This window comes from Schistocerca americana, chromosome 1 (assembly GCF_021461395.2).
Source record: "Schistocerca americana isolate TAMUIC-IGC-003095 chromosome 1, iqSchAmer2.1, whole genome shotgun sequence".
Lineage (NCBI taxonomy): Eukaryota > Metazoa > Arthropoda > Insecta > Orthoptera > Acrididae > Schistocerca > Schistocerca americana.
In genome coordinates, this window is record NC_060119.1 from 1,020,318,582 (window position 1) to 1,020,345,379 (window position 26,798).

Sequence of the window (26,798 nt, forward strand, 5' to 3'; positions counted from 1 at the left end):
CGTGTGGTGTGCACACGGGGGTTTTTTAGGTTAGAGGGACCACCCCTTGGGCGAAACGATAAAATACCTGACGGCTTACCAGAGAGAACATTACCATCGTTGATAAAGAACGTCCGTCCTCAGAGACCAAAAACAGGAAAAGTTAACGTAATATTGGTAAACTGCAGGAGTATCCAGGGCAAGGTTCCTGAATTAGTATCTCTTCTTGAAGGAAATAGTGCGCATATAGTATTAGGAACGGAAAGTTGGTTAAAACCGGAAGTGAACAGTAACGAAATCCTAGACACAGAATGGAATATATACCGCAAGGATAGGATAAACGCCAATGGTGGAGAAGTATTTATAGCAGTAAAGAATTCAATAATACCCAGTGAAGTTATTAGCGAATGCGAATGTGAAATAATCTGGGTTAAGTTAAGTATCAAAGGTGGGTCAGATATGATAGTCGGATGCTTCTATAGACCACCTGCATCAGCAACCGTAGTAGTTGAGCGCCTCAGAGAGAACCTGCAGAACGTCGTGAAGAAGTTTCGTGATCATACTATTGTAATAGGGGGAGACTTCAATCTACCAGGTATAGAATGGGATAGTCACACAATCAGAACTGGAGCCAGGGACAGAGACTCTTGTGACATTATCCTGACTGCCTTGTCCGAGAATTACTTCGAGCAGATAGTTAGAGAACCAACTCGTGAAGCTAACGTTTTAGACCTCATAGCAACAAATAGACCGGAACTTTTCGACTCCGTGAATGTAGAAGAGGGTATCAGTGATCATAAGTCAGTGGTTGCATCAATGACTACAAGTGTAATAAGAAATGCCAAGAAAGGAAGGAAAATATATTTGCTTAACAAGAGTGATAGGGCACAAATCGCAGAATATCTGAGTGACCACCATCAAACGTTCATTTCTGAGGAAGAGGATGTGGAACAAAAATGGAAAAAATTCAGAAACATCGTCCAGTACGCCTTAGATAAGTTCGTACCGACTAAGGTCCAAAGCGAGGGGAAAGATCCACCGTGGTATAACAATCATGTACGAAAGGTACTACGGAAACAAAGAAAGCTTCATCATAGGTTTAAGAGTAGTCGAATCATAGCTGATAAGGAAAAGCTGAACGAAGCGAAAAAGAGGGTAAAGAGAGCAATGAGAGAAGCATTCAACGAATTCGAACATAAAACATTGGCAAACAATCTAAACAAGAACCCTAAAAAGTTTTGGTCATATGTAAAATCGGTAAGCTGATCTAAATCCCCTATTCAGTCACTCGTTGACCACGATGACACCGAAACAGAGGACGACCGAAGAAAGGCAGAAATACTGAATTCAGTGTTCCGAAACTGTTTCACTGCGGAAAATCGTAACACGGTCCCTGACTTCAGCCGTCGCACGGACGCCAAAATGGAAAATATTGAAATAAACGATATCGGAATTGAAAAACAACTCCTATCACTTAGTAGCGGAAAAGCATCCGGACCAGACGAGATACCCTTAAGATTCTACAGTGATTATGCTAAAGAACTTGCCCCCTTTCTATCAGCAATTTATCGTAGATCGCTGGAAGAACGTAAAGTACCTAGCGACTGGAAGAAAGCGCAGGTCGTTCCCATTTTCAAGAAGGGTCATAAATCAGATGCGAATAATTATAGGCCTATTTTGCTTACGTCAATCTGTTGTAGAATAATGGAACATGTTTTGTGTTCTCGTATTATGACGTTCTTAGATAATACAAATCTCCTTCATCATAACCAACATGGATTCCGCAAACAGAGATCATGTGAAACTCAGCTCGCCCTATTTGCCCAAGAAATTCACAGTGCCGTAGACACTGGCGAGCAGATTGATGCCGTATTCCTGGACTTCAGGAAGGCATTTGATACGGTTCCGCACTTACGTTTAGTGAAAAAAATACGAGCTTACGGAATATCGGACCAGGTTTGTGACTGGATTCAGGATTTCCTAGAAGAAAGAACACAACATGTCATTCTTAACGGTTCAAAATCTGCAGATGTAGAGGTAATTTCGGGAGTACCGCAGGGAAGCGTGATAGGACCTTTATTGTTTACAATATACATAAATGACTTAGTTGACAACATCGGTAGCTCCGTGAGGCTATTTGTAGATGACACGGTTGTCTACAAGAAAGTAGCAACATCAGAAGACTCGTACGTACTCCAGGAGGACCTGCAGAGGATTAATGCATGGTGTGACAGCTGGCAGCTTTCCCTAAACGTAGATAAATGTAATATAATGCGCATACATAGGGGCAGAAATCCATTCCAGTACGATTATGCCATAGGTGGTAAATCATTGGAAGCGGTAACGACCGTAAAATACTTAGGAGTTACTATCCGGAGCGATCTGAAGTGGAATGATCACATAAAACAAATAGTGGGAAAAGCAGGCGCCAGGTTGAGATTCATAGGAAGAATTCTAAGAAAATGTGACTCATCGACGAAAGAAGTAGCTTACAAAACGCTTGTTCGTCCGATTCTTGAGTATTGCTCATCAGTATGGGACCCTTACCAGGTTGGATTAATAGAAGAGATAGACATGATCCAGCGAAAAGCAGCGCGATTCGTCATGGGGACATTTAGTCAGCGCGAGAGCGTTACGGAGATGCTGAACAAGCTCCAGTGGCGGACACTTCAAGAAAGGCGTTACGCAATACGGAGAGGTTTATTATCGAAATTACGAGAGAGCACATTCCGGGAAGAGATGGGCAACATATTACTACCGCCCACATATATCTCGCGTAATGATCACAACGAAAAGATCCGAGAAATTAGAGCAAATACGGAGACTTACAAGCAGTCGTTCTTCCCACGCACAATTCGTGAATGGAACAGGGAAGGGGGGATCACATAGTGGTACAATAAGTACCCTCCGCCACACACCGTAAGGTGGCTCGCGGAGTATAGATGTAGATGTAGATTCCAGAGTTAACCAATCATGATGGTCGGCGAGGGGTAGAGTTTGTCTTTTGGCAGTACCTGTGTGTCGTTTGATTTCCTGTACATATCAAAGCCATCCACTGAATCACCAAAAGCCGTGCATAACAGTTACACACTACTGGCCATTCAAATTGCTGCACCACGAAGATGACGTGCTACAGACGCGAAATCTAACCGACAGGAAGAAAATGCTGTGGCGGCACCTACAACGTACTGACATGAAGAAAGTTTCCGACCGATTTCTCATACACAAACAGCAGTTGACCGACGCTGCCTGGTGAAATAGTTGTTGCGATGCTTCGTGTAAGGAGGAGAAATGCGTAGCATCACGTTTCCGACTTTGATAAAGTTCGTATTGTAGCCTATCGTGATTGCGGTTTATCGTATCGCGGCATTGCTGCTCGCGTTGGTCGAGATCCAATGACTGTTAGCAGAATATGGAATAGATGGGTTGAGGAGGGTAATACGGAACGCCGTGCTGGATCCCAACGGCCTCATATCACTAATAGTGACAGGCATCTTATCCGCATGACTGTAACAGGTCGTGCAGCCACGTCTCGATCCCTGAGTCGACAGATAGGGACGTTCGCAAGACAACAACCATCTGCACGAACAGTTCGACGACGTTTTGCAGCAGCATAGACTATCAGCTCGGAGACCATGGCTGCGGTTACCCTTGACGCTGCATCACGGACAGGAGCGCCTACGATGGTGGGGCAACGACGAACCTGGGCGCCCGAATGGCAGAACGTCATTTTTTCGGATGAATCCAGATTGTGTTTACAGCATCATGATGGCCGCATGCGTCTTTCGCGATATCGCGGTGAACGCACATTGGAAGCGTGTATTCGTCATCGCCATACTGGCGTATCACCCGGCATGATGGTATGGCGTGCCATTGGTTGCACTTCTCAGTCACCTCTTGGTCGCATTGACGGCACCTTGTACGGTGGACGTTACATTTCAGATGTGTTACGACCCGTGGATCTACCCATCATTCGATCGCTGCGAAACCCTACGTTTCAGCAGGATAATGCACGACCGCATTGATCCGTGAATTTACTGTCGAAACCTTTTCTTAAGACTTTATTTACTAGCTATTCATCAAGAACATTAACACATTTAATCACACTATGTGAGGGTGGAAATAGTTGCCAGTGGGTAACTTATGAAAACAAATCAAATTTCTTTCAACAAATGGAAATTTTATTCCTAAAAGCCCTTTTTTTAATAGATTGACAATTATAATCAGAAAGCACCCTCTAAATATCAAGCTACAATTTATTTAGAGTCAGAAAGAACAAATTTTTGACTGTATGAGCTGTCGGGCTGAAAACCTTGCCGCTCACTTTTGACGCGGCCGTATTCACGACCGCTCACAACAACCTCTGACAGACTATGTTGGTGCAAATCTGCAACACACCAGATTACTTTAAACTAAAACTTCTAACAACTCACGTAAGCACATAAACTATATACCCCGTAGGAGGGATGGAAATGGTACAAAACACTAACATTAAAAGATTAACTTGTAACTTGATTTAAAATAAAAAAAATAAAAAAAGCTCTTACTGTGGAAGGGTGGTAACTTTATATACTAAAATGACCATTTAAATTAAAACTCATGTAACGCAGTCTTACGTAAAATATATAAGGTTGGCCAAGCATGCTCTACATTACACACATATGGCCACTCAAGATGATAGGCAAGATAAAAACATATTTCAGGAATTGGGCCGTTACACTTCAAACAATAAATTCGTTAACACCGAAGCCGACAAACATAACAGAGGCAGCTATTAACGTACGGCAGACCGACAGACAGACAGACAGACACTAACTGCCTAACAAATGCGGACGAGAGATACGAGCAAGCTGGGAACGAGAAACTGACCAAGAAAACAAGTAGAATTTAACAAGTAAATGAAACAACATATCACGAATCACTTATAATAAACAGTGATGTCTGGCGAAGACCTGGCGCAGCACACCCAAAACGCTCTCCCGAACCCTCCGCTGCCAGCCGCTTCAACGGATGCAGGAAGGCGCACCGATCTCCCGTCTCACCGCGTCGGAGCTCGCCCCGGCCAGACCGATGTCGTGGGTTGACTCCTGTTGCTCTCGTGTCGGCCGCGAAGCCACTACCCCTCGCTTTACGACATGGCCCACTGGGCTCACGTGGCAACCTCACATGCGCCGACGCTCAAAGCGGACAAGTCATCTTGTGTCTCAGTGCGCGACCGACCAACCGATAGATCCAACCGATTATGACCGTTGCCCGAGCAGCACGAGCAGACTGGCGACCTAACGCGCAGACTCAGATGCAGGAACTCAGCCCCGACCGGGCGACCACTAGCTGAGTTCTGTCACTGGTGGAGTGGCAAGACTCTCATTTTGCCGGCTTTTAAAGTTTGATCCAAACGACAGACATACTAGCAGTCCGAACAACAGACAGAGACTGACTGCCCCTCACTGACCCGGCTCACCAACTACCCAGACTTCCTCCTTAGCGAGCTCATAGCACCCCTTAAATGCACGTGAACAGGCTACCTTTCCCTTTTCCTACCAGAGGGAGACACCAAAGCTGCGATTGCCACAGCGGCGCCACCGCCAGAAACGGAGGGCGACTGCTTCACACAACGCGCTGCGGCGCGCTCTTCAAAACAGCAATTTTCACCACGGCTCACGTTTGTTGCAGGTCATGTACGGGCCTTTCTGGATACAGAAAATGTTCGACTGCTGCCCTGACCAGCACATTCTCCAGATCTCTCACCAATTGAAAACGTCTGGTCAATGGTGGCCGAGCAACTGGCTCGTCACAATACGCCAGTCACTACTCTTGATGAACTCTGGTATCGTGTTGAAGTTGCATGGGCAGCTGTACCTGTACACGCCATCCAGGCGTATCGAGGCCGTTATTACGACCAAAGGTGGTTGTTCTGGGTACTGAATTCTCAGGATCCACGCACCCAAAGTGCGTGAAAATCTAATCACATGTCAGTTCTAGTATAATATATTTGTCCAATGAATACCCGTTTATCACCTGCATTTCTTCTTGGTGTAGCACTTTTAATGGCCAGTAGTGTATAAAGAAAGGAAACACGATTTGGACCAGATGAACAAGCGCGTCGTCCCATCCGCTGTGTCACAATCTGTCACGTGGTGTCGTTCGGAGCGGTGTCGAGGGGCGTGGGGATGGCCCACAGCTCTCCAGTAGCTCCTCAACAGGCTGAAGTGCCTGAGCACTCTCCTCTCCAGTATACTGAGACAAATATCGATTAATAAACTTCGGGGTTGATTTGCGTGGAAATTTCGCAGCCGCTTTCGAAATATCGTCTCGAAGAAAATACACTCCTGGAAATGGAAAAAAGAACACATTGACACCGGTGTGTCAGACCCACCATACTTGCTCCGGACACTGCGAGAGGGCTGTACAAGCAATGATCACACGCACGGCACAGCGGACACACCAGGAACCGCGGTGTTGGCCGTCGAATGGCGCTAGCTGCGCAGCATTTGTGCACCGCCGCCGTCAGTATCAGCCAGTTTGCCATGGCATACGGAGCTCCATCGCAGTCTTTAACACTGGTAGCATGCCGCGACAGCGTGGACGTGAACCGTATGTGCAGTTGACGGACTTTGAGCGAGGGCGTATAGTGGGCATGCGGGAGGCCGGGTGGACATACCGCCGAATTGCTCAACACGTGGGGCGTGAGGTCTCCACAGTACATCGATGTTGTCGCCAGTGGTCGGCGGAAGGTGCACGTGCCCGTCGACCTGGGACCGGACCGCAGCGACGCACGGATGCACGCCAAGACCGTAGGATCCTACGCAGTACCGCAGGGGACTTCACCGCCACTTCCCAGCAAATTAGGGACGCTGTTGCTCCTGGGGTATCGGCGAGGACCACTCGCAACCGTCTCCATGAAGCTGGGCTACGGTCCCGCACACCGTTAGGCCGTCTTCCGCTCACGCCCCAACATCGTGCAGCCCGCCTCCAGTGGTGTCGCGACAGGCGTGAATGGAGGGACGAGTGGAGACGTGTCGTCTTCAGCGATGAGAGTCGCTTCTGCCTTGGTGCCAATGATGGTCGTATGCGTGTTTGGCGCCGTGCAGGTGAGCGCCACAATCAGGACTGCATACGACCGAGGCACACAGGGCCAACACTCGGCATCATGGTGTGGGGAGCGATCTCCTACACTGGCCGTACACCACTGGTGATCGTCGAGGGGACACTGAATAGTGCACGGTACATTCAAACCGTCATCGTTCTACCATTCCTAGACCGGCAAGGGAACTTGCTGTTCCAACAGGACAATGCACGTCCGCATGTATCCAGTGCCACCCAACGTGCTCTAGAAGGTGTAAGTCAACTACCCCGGCCAGCAAGATCTCCGGATCTGTCCCCCATTGAGCATGTTTGGGACTGGATGAAGCGTTGTCTCACGCGGTCTGCACGTCCAGCACGAACGCTGGTCCAACTGAGGCGCCAGGTGGAAATGGCATGGCAAGCCGTTCCACAGGACTACATCCAGCATCTCTACGATCGTCTCCATGGGAGAATAGCAGCCTGCATTGCTGCGAAAGGTGGATATACACTGTACTAGTGCCGACATTGTGCATGCTCTGTTGCCTGTGTCTATGTGCCTGTGGTTCTGTAAGTGTGATCATGAGATGTATCTGACCCCAGGAATGTGTCAATAAAGTTTCCCCTTCCTGGGACAATGAATTCACGGTGTTCTTATTTCAATTTCCAGGAGTGTATTTTTCCATCCCCAATTACGACTAATCTTACCAAGTATAAAATGACACTACTCTAAACAAGTCGAGTTCCTATGTACTATCAACCAAATAGTTTACACTCTTTCGCTTCACAACGTAGAGTGTTCCGTAATAAAACTGTGTAACAAACTAAAACTGCGAGTAGTTTTCCTGTCTCTGTACATCAGATTGAAGCTCTGACTCAAGTCGTTTAGTGTAGCATCGAGGTGCGAGCCGCACGCGATATAACGACTTCCTTATAGCTAACATTAGTACATCAGCCTCTGAACGAAAGGAAGCGAAATGACACATACCTTAAGATCAAAACTATCCGATATCTGCTAGTGGACACTAATACTAGACACTGGGTGTTGTGTGATGTCCTTAGGTTAGTTAGGTTTAAGTAGTTCTAAGTTCTAGGGGACTGATGACCATAGATGTTAAGTCCCATAGTGCTCAGAGCCATTTGAACCAACTAATACTAGACGCGTCCTCCTCTCACTTTTGCACAGGACTTCACTCTTCTGGGGACACTTTCAGTGAGATGTCTGAACGTCTGTGGATGAATGGAAGTCCTCCACAGTGTCGAAACCAGGGAAGGTAATGGCGTTGGACGCTGGAGTCTTCCTCGACGTCAATGTCCTGACTCATCCCAAAACTGTTCAATTGGTTTCAGTTCGGAATTTTGGGCAGGCCAGCTCATTTCAGTACATTAAGTCTGCCTGGCCCTCATCCGCTGTTGTTCCTCCGCGTTTCCACTTCACAGTCACATCACCAACAGTCCTCTTGGACAGTTTCAGAAGGGTTGAAATGTCCCTAGTGTATCTGTTACTCAGGTGACATCCAGTGACTAGTCCATGTTCGAAGTTACCGAGCTGTCCTGACGGATCCATTCTGCTGATGTCAGTTATCTACTGACAACATAATCCCCCCCACCAAAGGATGAGGCCCCTCCACGCCCACACAAACGTGGTGACCAAACCAAAAGTTCTACTGTCACCTCCGTATAACATGTTTGTTTTTGAATCAGGAGTCACAGGATTCGGGCTGTTATGTTATCCATGCGTCTGGGTAAGATTACTCATTTACAAGGTCCATCAGGAGATAGAAAGTGGACGAAAGCGATCGAAGGGTAGCGGTTGTTAGGGCAGAGGAAAAAAAGTATCAAGGCAAGCACCAAGGGAAAAAACCTCTGCGACAGTAGGACGGGTAGTAAGGGCAGTAGCGGCTTGCTAGATGCGACAGTGCATGCAAGGTGTGGCTGTGTTAGAGCGAGGTATCGAGCATCGTTACTTTTGTCGTTGCGGAAGCTCGTTGTAGGGCTTGCTGCAGTTGCTGCGTCCCTGTAACAGTTCAAGGTCGTCATACATTAGTGAGCAATCGGTCATAGATCGGCTCACAGTGTAGGGGGTGTGTGTGACTGGTTTGCGTGCTGTGTACAGTACGGGTTCCCTGCGATTGCCTGTTTTTCGGTGGGTCGAGCATCTGGGGTTACCAGTAGTAGCTGTGTTGCAGGGGCTCGCCAGTACTGTCGTGTAAGCGTGCTGTGGACCATAGAAGTTTAGTTCCTTGCCATTAGTGTCTTTGGTCTATTATGTTTCCATTTATGGTTGTGGTGTAGTTACACAGAGAAAGGATAAACGGGTTACGCCTCCCTCTTTTATTCTTGTGGGTTTGCCTCTCGTGACATCTAGTGATCCGTTCCGCATTATATAGATGTGTTCGGATACGTTTGATCATATTGTGTATGTTTTATCAAAAAACAGCACTCACAGTATAGAAATTATTCATCAATGGTTCCAACCTACAATTTCCTTTGAACTGATATTTAGCCAAAGAACGGCGGTAGCGTTTCAGACGTAGGGCCGGCCTGTGTAGCCGAGCGGTTCTAGGCGCTTCAGTCCGGAACCGCGCGACCGCTACTGTCGCAGATTAGTATCCTGCCTCGGGCATTGACGTGTGTGATTTCCTTAGGGTAGTCAGGTTTAAGTAGTTCTAAGTTCTAGGGGACTGATGAACTCAGATGTTAAGTCCCATAGTGCTCAGAGCCATTTGAACCATTTCAGACGTAGGAAAAGAGCTTATGCTTCACTTTGCTAACAGTACAATGTTTGGAGGAGCTTCATATCTGCAGTCACACCTGAGTTTCAGTCATGGCTGCTTCAAGACACATATCCACCGCATCAGTGATACACAGTCTCCGGTGTGTGCATATGATGAGTGTATCTTCTGTGGTTGCATAAATCGGCATGATTACGTTAGTGGTCTGTTTCGAGATGTCTGTAAAACACCTACCTATTTCGTAATGGACTAGAATTACAAAGTAAGCAGTGCCATATACAGGTGTTGGAAATCTGCCATTAATAGCGAAGTACACAGAATACAGTATGAAATTAGCAGCAAGCTGTAAACTTTTTGTTTGAATTACTTATGATTTAGTAACAAAATTTTAATATAGGTTGCTTCAGGCAGTTCATTAGATTAATACCCACTAGTAAATAAGCAGTGACCCATTTCATCGCATTAGTTGCTGCTCTCTGAATTTCGGGTGTTTCATTTGTTTACTTTGTTAACTGACAATGTGATACATACCGGGTGATTATAATTAAACTGACGGTATTTCAAGTAGTGTAGTGTGGACTGTATACACCACAGGACGCTGAAACAATGTAGGATTATTCATTAATCGGTGCGCACGTGAAATATTCTGAAAAAAAGCTACACTTTTTCCCACCAATTGAAAGTATGGTGCTGTAAGGAGTCAGAACGAGGAATGTTTCCTGTAACTGTCGCTTATGTCTGTTAATTTCTTTTGCGAAGTGACTTTGGTCCAGAGGATTGAGCAGGTTGAAGTTTTCCATAAGAAATGCAACGGCTATTGAAAAGAAAGTCTGTCCACTACTGGTGAAGCTGTTTTCTCAGAACGGCAGCAACAGCAGAAGTGCATTGCGCGAATATCGCCGACAGAAAAAACTACGACGAGGACCCGTTTCAATAAGTGGGCTTAAGAATATTTGAAGAAGCAGATGCATTATGTTGTGCAGCAGAGGAGGGAGATGGTCCGTTCCCATTGGCAGTTTGTGGTGAAGTTGTTGTAGCTATAGCTACCCGTGCAGCACACGCCTCTAATTCCGCAGCTAATGATCGAGCTTTGTCGTGGGAATTGTCTTTACCCTGGTCAACAGTTCAAAAGATTTTACGATGCATCTTACACTGCTATCCGTACAACATTCAAAATTTGTACCAGATGAAGTCTCAAGATAATTTATAAAGCTGTGACTTTGCCGTTCGATTCGTGGCCGGGGAATATTGTTTGGAGGGGCGAGGCACATTTTACTCAGCACGGTGCCTTGAATGCACAGAACTGTCGTACAGTAAATGGGATTCTACTCCACCACATGTTGAGCAGGAACATCTACTGCCCTCAGCTTATGCATGGTGCTGTTCCACAATCTCCATCATGCTTGGTCCGTTTTCCTTCGAGGAGATACTGTAGAGTGACATCTGCATACAATAAAGACGTCCTTCTTTAACACGTGATTCCAGCTTAGCAAAGACATAAATGCGTCCACTCCACTAATTCATGCAAGATAAGCCAACACTAGACGTCGCTTTCCAGGTGCCAATTTTTTGTGAAACTTTCGGGAACGATCTCCTTATCTCTAGACAAATTCAAGATGTGTGGCCTTCCAGATGCGCCGACCTAAATCCATGTGACTTCTGGTCGTGGGGATATCTGAAATGTTGGGTCCATCAGAGATGAATACGGACTCTTCCTGATCTGAAGGATAGCATATGAAAAGACATTGCTCTGCTGCTGTGAGCAACTGTCCACCATGCGGTGTTATGGATACAGCATGCTGTAACTTGTAACAGTATCCCAATAAGCCGGCCGGGGTGGCCGAGCTGTTCTAGGCGCTACAGTCTGGAACCGCGCGACCTCTACGGTCGCAGGTTCGAATGCTGCCACGGGCATGGATGTTTGTGATGTCATTAGGTTGGCTAGGTTTAAGTAGTTCTAAGTTCTAGGGGACTGATGACCTCAGAAGTTAAGTCCCATAGTGCTCAGAGCCATTTGAACCATTTGAGTATCCCAATAAACGTGCCAGAACCAGCGTTATTAGGTGTTTGACCGTTCCTTTTCCTTCACCCACACCACATTCTGACTGTTTACAGCCCCAGTTTTTCACCTGGTGGTAGAAAGAGGAAGTTTTCTTTCTCAGCTTACTTCAAGAGCGCCCCGGTTAATGAACATACCAACGATATTTCAGCGTCCTGCAGTGCATACAGCTCGCACTGCAGCGCTTTGAACACCGTCAGTTTAATTATAACCTTGCCTTATATAACTAGAAAGGTGAACCCTTTGGGGACTATTGTTGCATTGCTTTCCATGCAGATAAGTATTACTATTTAATACATGGTAACATTTTCGTGGTAGGATCGTCATTCTTTTTCTGTGTAGCGAGGACATGAAATAACAGTAGTACCTTATTGTAGATCTGCATATTGTAGATCTGAGACGATGGCCAGGAGTCTGTAAGCCCCCAGGAAGTGTTCTCAGTGGCCCAGAATGAGTTTGCCGCTAACGAGATGAGGGAATTTGTAAATTTTCTATTACAGCAGGTACCAGTTTGAGGTTCGAGAACCGCGCACAAGCATTTAAATGAAAACTAAATTCAGTACTTCACGATTTTTTGGTTTTTGCATCTAAATTGTAATGAATATCTCAGAATGATGATCATGGCGTGACATTCGTTCCGATCGATGCATGAATCAATTCTGAACAAGTAAATAAAAATAAAAATGGCTCTGAGCACTATGGGACTCAACTGCTGTGGTCATAAGTCCCCTAGAACTTAGAACTACTTAAACCTAACTAACCTAAGGACATCACACACATCCATGCCCGAGGCAGGATTCGAACCTGCGACCGTAGCGGTCGTGCGGTTCCAGACTGTAGCGCCTTTAACCGCTCGGCCACTCCGGCCGGCAAATAAAAAATAAAAATAAAAGTGAACTACGATGAAGAGAAGGCAATTTTCCCCAAATTCAGTTCTGTGCCTTTTGTAGCACCATATCTTAAAAAGTCCTCTTTTTGTCTCAACGTTTTGTCGTGCACATTCCATTCCGTGCAGTGCTACACTTCAGATAAGTACCTACAGAAACGAATCTTTTCGTTCTTTGCCAGTTTACATTTAATACGTATATCCTCCCTACATTAGTCATCGTCAGTTATTTCTTCCCCCAGTACCTGTAGTGTCACATTTCCAAATCCAACTGCTTGAAGTCTGATTTAATGCAACTAAACTTCATTACCCTTCTTTTACTTCTCCTGTATTCATCTTATAACCTCTTTTCAGGACTCCATCTGTTCCTTATCAGCTGATCTTCCAATTCTATTGCCACCACCGAAAGCATTACAGTATCGGTAAACTCCAAAGTTTTAATTTTCTCTCCGAACTTCAATTTCGTTTCCACATATTTTGTTGGTTTCCTTCAGAGCCTGCTGTATATATAGTTTGCTTAAAATCTGGGATAAACTACAGCCTTGACCTACTCCGCTCCCAACCACCGCTTTTCTTTCGTGTCCTTTGGCGCTCATAACTGCAAGCTGTTTTCCGCACAAAACGTTGAGAAACTTTCGCACCTGTATTTCATCTATTACGTTAAGAATTACAAATTCTGCATCGTCAAAAACACTCTCGAAAATGTTATGGAAAGAAGGAAGTCAATCTTTCTTCCAAGATAAGTCGTAGGTCTCTATGTATTTTTCCGTAATCCAAACTGATCTCCACCGAGTTGGCTTCTGTCAGTTTTTCTGTTCTTCAATAAATAAAATTCCTCGAAATAATGTTGCACAGAACAATTCTGAAAATTAGATGGGTAAATCAGATAATTAATGAAGAGGTACTCAATCGAACCGAGGTTAAAAAGTATTGAATTCAGAACTCAATGTTAGATTGGGGGGAGGCGGAGAAGGGGGGGGGGGGGAGGTTTGCAGAGCAGAGGGAGCTCAGTGTCCAAGTGCAAGAGTGAAAGGGATGTAAGGTGTAATAGGCATGCAGAGATGATGTACAGGCTGGAGACCACCACAACAACACAAAGATCATTGTGCTACCAAGGGAATAATGAAATGATTGAACAATTTACCATCTTCTTATGATGAGGTGACAAAAGTCATGGGATATCTCCTGATACCGTGTAGAATCTTCTTTTGGCCGGCGTGGTCCAGTAACTCGACAAGGCATGGACTCAAAGACTGGTTGGAAGTCCCCTGCAGAAATACTGAGCCACGCTAACTGTATAGCCATCCATAACAGCGAAAGTGGCGCCGGTGCAGGATTTTGTGAGCGAACTGATCTCCCATTTATGTTCCATAAATGTTCGATGGGATTCATACTGGGCTATCCGGAAGGCCAAATCATTCACTCACATTGCCTAGAATGTTCTTCAAACCAGTCACGAAGAATTGTGGCCAAGTGAAATGGCGCAGTCCTCCATAAAAATGATGTACATATATGTCTGCAAATGGTCTCCAAGTAGCTTAACATAACCATTTCCAGTCAATGGTCAGGTTTCAGTTGGACCAGAGCACGAGGTCCATTGCAGATAAATACAGAACATACCATTGTAGAGCCAGCACTAACTTGCACAGTGCCTGTTGTGGACTGACAAGACAGCCAGTCCACAGCGACGGCTAACCAGAAAGGCACGCGTTTAAACTCACGCAGGCTGGCGTGAGGTCTGAAACAGGATACGTAATGAATGCTATAAAGAAAAGTGCGTAGCTTCTGGAATACTTAACTTTAATCCACATTTGTAGAACATCGCTCTTGATGATACATGTTATAACCACAATATATATAGCAAATGATTATGGCTCCTTGCTAGGTCGTAGCAATTGTAGCTGAAGGCTATGCTAACTATCGCGTAGTTAACTAGAGCGTAGTTGTCAGTGAACTGTAGCTACGAACGTCGGCTGTACAACTGGGGCGAGTGCCAGTACGTCTCTCTAGACCTGCCGTGTGGCGGCGCTCGGTCTGCAATTACTGACAGTGGCGACACGCGGGTCCGTCGTATACTAGCGGACCGCGGCCGATTTAAAAGGCTAACACCTAGCAAGTGTGGCGTCTGGCGGTGACACCACAGTGCCTTATTGATAACTTGTGTTCATGGCTTCGGGGGTGGGGCGGGGGGGGGGGGGGGGGGGGAGGGTCTACACTACACTCGAAACCTGCCATCAGTACTTACCAACTGAAATCGGGTCTCATCTGACAAGGCCACGATATGCCCACGAGCCCAGGAGAAGTGTTGTAAGCGATGTCGTGCTGTTAGCAGAGGCCCTCGCGTCGGTTGTCTGTCGTCATAACCCATTACCGCAAAATTTCGCCGCACCCTCCTAAAGGAAACGTTCGTCGTACGCCCTACATTGATTTTTGCTGTTATTTCTATAGTGTTGCTTGTCTGTTAACACTGACAACTCTACGAAAACAGCGCTGCTCTCGGTCGTTAAGTAAAAGTTCAAAATGGTTCAAATGGCTCTGAGCACTATGGGACTTAACTTCTAAGGCCATCAGTGCCCTAGAACTTAGAACTACTTAAACCTAAGGGTAACCTAAGGACATCACACACGTCCATGCCCGAGGCAGGATTCGAACCTGCGACCGTTGCGGTCGCGCGGTTCCAGACTGTAGCGCCTAGAACCGCTTGGCCACTCAGGCCGGCGTTAAGTAAAGGCCGCTGAGAGATAACGCCTGATTTTTTTTAGTTCTCGGGAGAGTCTTGACGCTGTGGTTCTAGGAATATTGAATTTTCTACCTATTTCCGAAATAGAGCGTCCCATGTGTCTAGCTGTAACTACCATTCCGCCTGTTACTTCCCAATGTGCGGTCATAATCATGTCGGAATCACCTGCATACAAATGAGAGCTCCGTCAATGTACTGCCCTTTTATACCTTGTGGAAGCTATGTTACTGTCATCTGTGCATGTGCATATCGCTATCCTACGACTTTAATCACCTCAGTGTGTGTTGCTGACGTGTGTCGTTAGTGGGTACAAAAACCTAAGACGTGTTTTGGTCTAAATGGATTATAGGAGGGCTCTCTTCATTTCATTAAGTAGATTACATGCTCTGCCCATTCGTTTTTCTTAACAACGCAAGGAATAGCATGTTATGAAACAGCAAGCCGCAGTGGACGCTGTATCTTCTGATGGACAACAAACAATAAAGCCGCCTCTGAACGGGCTCTTGAGCCGAGAGCGCCACACGCCTCAGAGCTGACGACGCAGAGCCGAGAGAGCGCAATAGGAAGTGGGCGGTTGCGCCCTGTTGGCCCCAGTAAACACGCCCCCGCGCCCAGCCCCCCACCCGCAGGCCACTCCCGCGCTCCACGGCGGAGGCCTCGCCTTCGCCAAACACGCACATAACTTGCGACGCCCCATACGTCACGGCACATTCCCTTCGGGAACTTTCCGCTCCCGCGACAGCTCTGTCCTCTTACACTGGAATTGGCCGACATCAGAGAAGCCGCGGCCGAAGGAACAAGGCGTCTCTGCCGCCGGCACCAGAACCGGCGCTTGTAACTTAGGTCCCGAGCGTGGGCGGCCACGTCGGGAATAATTTGACTAAGTGCTCGCTAGAGCCTCAGCAAACACGCTTCCTTCGCAACGCAGGTTCTCTTAATTTCTCTGACGGTGCAGTAACAAATGACTGAGGTAAATGGACCTTGAGTTAAAATAGTTTCTCGAAGTAGTCGGTCTGACTACCTTCGGCATAGCGGAAAAGATTATATAACCTGAAATCAGCAGGCCTTGCTGACGACGCTAGCTTTTATAAACTATCACTTTCGATCAACCTGTGATCATCAGGTGCTACCAATTGATTTAAGTCATCGTACTTTGCAAAATTCTTAACTTTGGCGTCAAAAACGTAATAAAAAGCCACCTTACGTCACTGAAACTACTTACAACAGAATAATGCTGTTTATAGTATGTGCAAAGAAGAAAAGACAGTATATCTTCCTTTCCCTCGATAGTGCTGGCTGTAATCATTGTGATGACATTTCCACAAATCAGTTACTTAAGGAAAATACACTAGGCTATTTTCTCAGTTCATATGTGGCTGTTCAGGCTCGCGTCCAGCCATTCACATTTACCTCAAATGGTTCAAATGGCTCTAAGCACTATGGGACTTAACATCTGAGGTCATCAGTCCCCTACACTTGGAACTACTTAAACCTAACTAACCTAAGGACATCACACACATCCATGCCCGAGGCACGATTCGAACCTGCGACCGTAGCAGCAGCGCGGTTCCAGGCTGAAGCGCCTAGAACCGCCCGGCCACAGCGGCCGGCCTCACATTTATCCTTTCTGTGAATTCACTAAATCGTTTGAGGCAATGCCGGGATTGTTCCTTTGTAAGGGAATGGTGGCTGCTTTCTTTCCCCATCCTTTAAAACAAATAATCCGAGCTTGTATTTCGTCTTTAACGACATCTTCCTTACGCGACGTTAAAACGATAATGTTCTGATGTTCTGCCTCTGCCTCTGCCTTGGCCTCCGCCTCGGCCTCCGTCTGTCTCCGTCTCCGTCCGTTTCCGTCTCTGTCTCTCTGTCTCTCTCTCTCTCTCTCTCTCTCTCTCTCTCTGTCTTTCTCTCTGTCTGTCTGTCTCTCTCTCTCTCTGTCTCTCTCTCTTTCTCTGTCTCTGTCTCCCTCTCTGTCTCTCTCTCTCTCTCTCTCTCTCTCTCTCTCTCTCACACACACACACACACAATATCGAGTGTGTGAAAGAGTGCAGTTAAAAAAAATGCTAAACCTAGTGGTCATCTCTTCTTTGACTGGTTTCAAGTCGTCCTCCATCTCTAGCAGTCCTAAAAGTTCTACCCATCACAGCCACCATACTCACCTTCAGTCTGTTCTGTGTACTATGATTTCCACTCTTGCTACTCTATACGGAACATTTTTGATGTATGATTGAAAGTAAATTTCGTTAATCGTTATCTCATGAAAGGTCCCCGCGGGTTTTATTGTTTATTTCTATTTCGTCTATACGTATCTCATTCCTTACATAGTTTCATAACGTAACACGACAATTTGAAGGTAATTGTTACCATTCACCTAATTTAATGGTAGTTAACACAATTCATCATTGCGTTTTGAGAAACAATGCTGTCATTACCTGACTGACAACAAAACAGTTTGAGGTATTAATAAAATAAAATGCGTTTTTAGGGTTTTTTTTGTTTTCACCCTAGGGCTAAATTCTGAGTGCTACATTGTCAACATTGCTAAACAATCGCTACTTCATATCCGAGAAATGGATATTACTATACCATGTGAGACCGTGTTTTCACTTTCCTGCAATCCATACTGCTTCAAAATTCCTGAACTCGTCGTTAAAAACTGCTTCAAGTAGACCTGTCCTGCTAATGCAAGATCTCTTCCCCTTTTGCTGCCTCCTTCTGATATGTACCTACGGTTTATTGGCCAAGTTGGTTCGTTCAGTTTTCTAGATAGCAGAATTTTAATTTTTCCCCATTACAGTAGACCCTATGCTCATTTTCAGTCTGCGTCTAACTTCTTTTGCTCCCGTCATAGCTTTGGTTATGAACGCTTGCATTACAATAACATGTAACCAATTATTACATTCAACAGTTCTACATATTCCTTATTTTTTGTCAGAAAAGCTATCTTCAGTTTCTAACAACGATTTATTGACAGGATAGTAAACGAAAAACGTAGCCGTGGTATTTGCTCCACACTTACCATACTATCTGTCTTTCGAGAAAAAATTTATGTAAGAACTATGATAAGCTGCAACCGTGTCTATTTGCTTTCTTAATATGGGTATACCTGTCTTCATTTTCCAGTTCGGTTATTCCCACTACACAGACGAACCATGTGTGAAAGTACCCTGTCAACACTTCAAATCAATTTCATTTTTTAAAGTGCGAGCTCAGAACTGTGTCTCTGATACACTTACGTTTGCTAAATTTGTGAGATCGCGCATTTTCTAATGGTAATCAGTGTAGTAGATAAGCATTAGCGCTACAGGCTATGGTTTCAGTGGCGGCAAGGGTAAAATGCGAATACTGCCCAGTTACGCTTGTGAAAACTACACCAGGTATTTTTGCCTCCGTCTCTTGTCAATACCAACAGTGGTTCGACAAGATGAAATAGAAAACAGATGGAGATCAAATTAAATTCTAACCGTCCGAACATCGATTAGACTTTTTAATATGTGACGCCTAAAAGCAACTTGTAAAATTTATTTCGGTGCTGTTAGTCATTTTCCGTCAGACTTCAAAGTTGAAAATGTTATATATCATTCGCAATATTTTGCTAATTTTTTATTTTCGGAGAATATGTTGTCGGTGGTAGGAATGAAAGAAATGAGAACGACTAATTAACTTCTGCAGTAAATGACAGCTAGTAATGACGATTACGCTGTCCAAAAATCAGAAGAGAAAAACGAATGCTTGGAAAAGGCAGAGAGAGACGAGATGATTCCAGCGGGATGATGTCATGATGAGGCAGAGATACCGAAATTAGATATTGTAGTACCCAGGAGCAGATATAGACTTAAATCATAAGTTAGTAACGGTTAAAAGTACAATGAAATTTCAGAGAATCTTCTCAAAGAATCAATGTGAAAAGAAGTGAGATATTTAAGTGCTATGGAATGATGAGTGGTATTTGCAAACAGCTTGAAAGCCGAAGCTGAAGATGAAGCTAAGCTCAAAATGAATGGACAGCTCTAAAGGAAGGGAAATCACGGAAAGTGAACATATATAAGTACAAGGAAGGTAACAGTGAAGAAAAAATATTTAAATTAATCGACGAAGGCAGTTTCATAATGTTCAGAAAAATACTGCAAAGTAGCACTGAACGCATTTAATACGAAGTGCTGATAGCCAAGGCGAAACGCCTGCAGCACAAATGCAAAGAGATAAATGATCGTCGGAAGGGCATACTCAGCACATATAGAAGTCATATTAAATGCCCGCAAAATTAAAAATAGCGTCAACTTAAAGAGTGCTACTACACGCAGAGAAGAAAGCAGTTGGGGGGAAAGAGTATGTTGAAGGCCCATACCAGAGGTTGAAAAGTTGCCTCTCTTTTGACTGGTCTGATGCAGCCCACCACGGATTCCTCCCTTATGCCATTATTTCACCTCAGAATATCACATGTAAACTACGTCCTCAGTTATTTGCTGGATGTAATCCAATCTCTGTCTTCCTCTACCATTCTGCACAGAACCTCCTCGTACCCTATCTTATCAGTACACCTAACTTTCAACATTCCCCTGTAGCATCACATCTCAAATGCTTCGATTTTCTTCTATACCGGTTTTCCCACAGTCCATGTCTCGCTAGCCGGCCGAAGTGGCCGTGCGGTTAAAGGCTCTCCAGTCTGGAACCGCAAGACCGCTACGGTCGCAGGTTCGAATCCTGCCTCGGGCATGGATGTTTGTCATGTCCTTAGGTTTAAGTAGTTCTAAGTTCTAGGGGACTAATGACCTCAGCAGTTGAGTCCCATAGTGCTCAAAGCCATTTGAAACATTTTTTTGAACCATGTCTCGCTACCATAATATACTGTGCGACCAAACGTAAATTCTCAGAAATTTCTTCCTCAAATGTAGATGTATGTTTGATGCTACACGACATCTCTTAGTCAGGGATGACTTTTGCTATTACCTGCCCGCTTTTCATGTCCTCCTTGCTCCGTCCGCCATGGGCTACTTTTTCTGCCCAGGAAGCAGAATCCCTTAACTTAATTCACTTCGTGATCGCCAGTTCTGATGCTACATTTCTCGCTGTTCTCGTTTCTGCTACTTCTCACCTTCATTCAGCTTAATCTCAACCCGTATTATGTAATAAATAGACTCCTCATTTTCGGCGAGGAATGTCGTCAGCGAACCTTATCACCGATATTTTCACCTTAAATTTTAATCCCGCTCTTGAATATTCCTTTTATTTCCATCATTGCTTCTTCGAGGTATAGATTGAACGGTAGGGGTGAAAGATTACATCTCTGTCTTACATCCTTTTTAATCAGAGCACTTCGCTGTTGGTCTTCCAATCTTATTGTCCCCTCTTGGTTCATGTACATATTGCTTATTACCCGTCTTTCCCTAAAGCTTACTTCAGTTTTTCCCAGAATTTCGACAGCTTTCCCCATTTTATATTGTAGAAAACTTTTCTCAGATCGACAAATCCTATGTACATGTCTTGATTTTTCTTCATTCTTGCTTTCATTACCCACCGCAAGTTCAGAAAGGCCTCTGTGGTGCCTTCACCTTTCCTAAAGCCAAAATGACCGTCATCTAACAGATCCTCAGTTTTCTTCTCCACTCTCCTAATACTATTATTGTGAGAAACTTGGATGCATGGGCTGTTAAGCTGACTGTGCGGCATTTCTCGCGCTTCCGGCCTTTGCAATCTTCGGAACTATGTGGACGATGTTTTTCCGAAAATCCGGTGGTATATGGCCAGTCTCATACATGCTACACACCAACATGAATAATGGTTCAGTTGCCACTTCCGTAATGATTTTTAAAAATTTCGATGGAAAATTATCGTTTATTTGCTCGTAAGTCTTCCAAAGTTGTTCGAAATTCTGAATCGAATACTGGATCCCCTATATCTTCAATATCGAATTCCGTTTCTTCTATCGCGTCGTCAGACAAGTCATCCACCTCGTAGAGGCGTTCAGTGTACTACGCCTATTTCTACCAATCATCTTTTTCCTCTGCTTTTTACAGAGTAACTACTGTTGCACTCTTAATGTTACCGTTCTTCTTTTTTAATCTCATGAAAAGTTGTTTTCTACATGCTGACTCAGTCCTTCCGACAACTATTTATTTTTCTATTTCTTCATATTTCTCAAGCAGCCATTTCACCTTAATTTCCCTGCACTCCAATGTATCCCATTTACAAGTGACCTGTATTTCTGCATTCTTGAATTTCTCTGAACATTTTTGTACTTCCGTCTTTCGTCGATGAACTGAAGTATTTCTTCTGTTACTAACGGTTTCTTCGGCTTTAACGTCCTGGAATCTATGTTCAAAATGTGCGATCGTCCTTTTTAGAGATTTCCACTAATTTTCAGCTTAACTGTCTACTGTGATATCCCTTATCGGTGTATCCACATCCTCAATGAGCTTCAAACGGCCCTCATCATTCCTTAGTACTTCAGTATCCCTTGTCTCATTATTCCTCAGTACTCCAGTATCCCACTTCCTCCCACACTGATTCCTCCGTACTGGTCTCTTAAATTTCAGCCTACTCCCCATCAGTACTAAATTGTGACCTGAGACGTGGTACAACAACAACATATGGCAGACATATGGGTCCCACAATTAGTCAGTTTCACAGAAGTTTGGAAGACTTACGATCAAATAAAGCAGACGTGATATACGTAAAGGACAAAAAAATTTTATCCAGAAAATGTATGATGCACCTTGTGATAGGCAAACCAACTTACATTACTCGCCCCAGTTGCAAATTATGTAAGTTGCCTTGCACATAATAAGACACTTGAAATATTTTCCAGGCCGGTTTTATTTAGCCCACCTTGTATAACATTCCTTCGGAATTTCTGAAATCGTTTGGGAAATGGCAGCCAATGGCTCTTCAAGATGGTCTGTAGTATCAATAAAACATAATATAGAGTTTCGAAAAATTATCATCCACTCAGTCCCAAAGGTAAAAGGGGGCCACAAATGTTGGAACAATTACACAATCCTCTTGAACGCTCATGCATCCAAGTTGCTGAAAAGAATAATATACCGAAGAATGGGAAACCAAACTGGGGTTCTCTTACATGACGATTACTTAAGGAAAGATAAAGGCAACAGACAGGCACTCTAAGGTTGCGCAAAACTTGAGGCAAATGAAGTCACGTTTATAGGATTTGTCGATCTGGAAAAAGCGTTAGATTATGTAACATGGAGTGAGATGTTTCAGCTCTCACGAAAATAGTTGTAAGATGGGAAATGTACAGTATGTATAAGAAACAAGAGGAAAATTATAATCGAAGTCCCCACATCAAAAAGAGTTTCAAACAGGGATGCAGTCATTCTCCCCTACTGTTCATTCTCTATGACAAGGAAGCAATGACGGAAATAAGGGAAAGTTTCTGGAGTGTGACTGAAATTCAGGACATCAATGACAAGAGTAGCTAATGTCACTGCTAATCTCAGAGGAACTGAGGAAAAATTGCTGGACCTGTTAAATGGAATGATTAGTTCAACAAACTGTTCACTGACTGAGATTAAACCGAAGAAAAATGAAATTAATGAAAAGTAGCAGAAATTAGATTAGCGACAAAGTTAACATAAAAACTGAAGACACGATGGATAAGACGTGGAAGAATTCTGCTACTTTGGAAGCAAAATGACATATGAAGAACGAAAGAAACAGGACATCAAAAAGCCTAGCACAAACAAAGACGTTATTCCTGGACAAAAGAAGTCTACTGTTATCAAATATTGGCTTTCATTCGAGGGAGAAACGTTTGGAGCAAAGTATTGTATGGATATGAATGACGAGCTGTGATAAACCCAGAAAATAAGAGAATCCTAGCTTTTGAGATATGATGCTATGGAGGGATATTGAAAATTGACTTATAAGGTAAGCTGAGTATTTCCACAGAATCGGCTAGGACAGGAACATGTGAAAAACATTGACAAGAAGAAGCGATGGGATGAAGGGACGCGTGTTAAGGCATAAGGGAATACTTTTCATCATACTTTAAAGAAATGAAGAGTGTGTAAACTTTGGGAGATATCCAACAAATAACTGAGGACTGCAGGTAAAACCTTTTGGGTTGATAGGCCGTGTCATATATATTCTGTACGATCGGCATTTCGACCCCTCTGTTTCGATCTTCTTCAGGATCTTGTGGTGTCCACAGTTAACTGAACACTGTCAGACAGCAGTGCCGTGTTCTTCTATAAAGGGGGAGCGTGGTTCAAATGGTTCAAATGGCTCTTAGCACTATGGGACTTAACTTCTGAGGTCATCAGTCCCCTAGAACTTAGAACTACTTAAACCTAACTAATCTAAAGACATCACACACATCCATGCCCGAGGCAGGATTCGAATCTGCTACCGTAGCGGTCTCGCGGTTCCAGATTGTATCGCCTAGAACCGCTCGGCCACCCCGGCAGGAAAATGGGGAGTTTATCCGCGCATATGTTTTAGAAGCGACATTACTGGGTAAAAGTCCTTTACCATTGGCGGACCATTACCATTGGATAGTAAGTGAAGTATTCCAGCACTAAGGCTGAAGTTGTGGCTTTATTGTCAAAAAATTCTTATGACTGCCATTGGTGGACCATAGTCATTGGAATGAAAGAGATTTTTCCGGCACTTATCCTAGAGATGAGTTATTGGTTAAAATCCTTCCTGTTGCTTTTCACAGGTCACCGTTGTTGGATGGAAGCGAAACGGATGGAGCAAGAGAGGTGGAATGTTTATCACAAATGTTATTGTCCGCAAGGGTGGCTTCCTGGATGTTGTGTATATTGCTCGCACACCGCGGCCGTGTTTTCACTTCCTTGAAGGCGGGGAGCAACGAAGCCGGAAGCCTGTAGCCGTCGTCTATTGTAATTACGTTCGTCCTTAGAAATTTCAATCGCTTCTCCAACATTTTTTCTATAAATGTTGGTTTTCTGAGCCAGCACAAATATAGTATTAAGATCAATGCCAAGACCACAGGTCTCGGTATGTGCCGCCTCCGCAACCATCACGCTTTTGTTTAGCCACATCTGGCATTCGTTTTCCTTAATACCTTCTTAAGCAGTCGATCTCGTTTCGCATATGTTCGCTTTAGCGCAGGGAACACGTCATTTCATAGATGCCTGAAGTGTGCAGGTAATCAGATGCACCCGTTTTGTGTCGGAATAGATCTTCTACTTTGTTTCGACCGAAGGAAGAGGTCTGAATACCATCTCTTATAAAGAATTCTGATTGTGCAGTCACTAATCTCAGAAACAGTGGTTTAATGGAGTGAAGAGGGATTCATTCCAAAATCACTTTCATCTTGAAGGCTGAGGGTGAGGTCGGTCTCCCGTTACTATATAGAAGACCTGACAAACTTGTTAATACAAATAGGTTTTTAGATGTCACCGCACACCGCCTACTCCAGAAGCAAGAAGTTCTCAACACTTCTTCATGTGCCTTCCTGATAAGCGATGACAACAGCTTGGAATAGGAGTTGGATTTCTGAAAGAAGACAATGGAGGCCAATGTCTGTGATAGTTTGTCCATAGTGAGGGATTTTAAGATTAATTATGCTTATAGAAATGACGGGGGACCGTCTCCTCACTCTGTTAAAGAAAGGATGCCACAAAGGCAAGGGAAGAAACATTTATGGAGTGAAGAGTAACTGGATGTGACATTCAGGAATATACGTTTGTATTTAGCGGATGCCTTTCGGTTGGTATTTCGATAGATATAAGTATTTAGATGGATACGGCGCATGCTGTAGCATTAAGAGTGCAATGGGAATAACTCTGTTAAATGCGAAGAAGAGTGCGGATCGATAGAAAGAGAACATTGAAAGCCTCTATGAGCAGGGGGCAAGAGATATTAGCATCATAATTTAAAAGAAAGGACTTAAGATTAAACAAGGGAGAAGCGACTGATAACATTCCATCGAAAATTCTGAAACCATTGGATGAAGCGCCAATAGAACGAATATTCACGATGGTGTGTAGAATGTATGACGTTGGCAGTTAACCATCCACCACTCAATTACAAAGGTTGCAAGAGTTGACAAGTGCGAGAATTATCGCACAGTCAGCTTAACATCACATGCATCCAAATAGCTGATAAGAAAAATATACTAAAGAAAGGGAAAGAAAATTGAGTATTTATTAGACGACGATCAGTTTGGCTTTATGACAGGTGAGGGCCCTGAGACGCAGATCTAAAGTCTCAATTGATAATGGAACCTGGACTGACGAATTATCAAGACACTACATGGGATCTGACGACCTAGAAAAACCGTTAAACAATGTAAAATGGAAGAAGATGTTTGATATTCTGAAAAAAATAGTGATAGGCTATAGAGAACGACAGCTAATATACAGTATTAGTGGTGGAGCAAGGCTGGTTCTACACCAGTCTCCATTATTGCCGAATTTATCGCCCACCATTCCTCCTGTCCCCTAATGAAGACATGACAACGTCACATTTTTGATAGCAAATTGATATAAAATTAATTAACTAAATGATTAAATTGTTCAATTAATTACACCTACTCCCTTCTGCCTTACCCATCTAGGAAAATGGCGGGCAAATTCAGATTTTAATGATAAATTGGTATTTTCACAATGAATTCAAATGCTGATGACATTGCATTTCAGAGGAAAAAACAACAACAACAACAATAATAATAATATAACAATAATAATAATAATAAATAATAATGTAGTCATTATTTGCAAAAAGCAATTCGCACATCGCTGGTGTGGAAGGATGAAGGTACTATCTTTATTTAATCATCTTTCGAATTCTGGTGCTGACTAACTATGACGTCACCACCTCAAGTTTGTTGATCCAGATTACTACTGCAATCTAACTCCCCTCCTCCTATTCCTGGGAAATTCAAAAATCAGTGGGAAAATTCAAATTTTTCCACTCCCTTTGACCCAGGGAGTTGGGACGGGATTGCTGCCATTGACTGAGTGCTAGAGAGTAGCTCTAGGCAGCCTCATCAATAAATGCTGAATGTAGAGAGGATATTTTCGTGTTATTCTAGCACAAGAGAGTTTCTCTAGTCAGTCCAGCCAATAGCATTACGCGGGAAGGATGGGTAATAACAATAGGACAGCTAACTATCACAGAATTGCAGCAGAAGAGTGTCCTGCTGATCAGCAAGTGGATGCTGCTGGAAGGGACATAAGTATGAGTACTGTTGATCATTCTTCCAGGTTATATGGCAGTGGTCCATGCAATTCTTCTATTCCTAACTTTTGTCCTATACTACGTTGGACATCTTCAGAGGTATGGCTGGTCCTGTTGAGTCCTGCCGACTGAGGAGTCGGGCGTCTGAAAGCGGCCTAAATACCG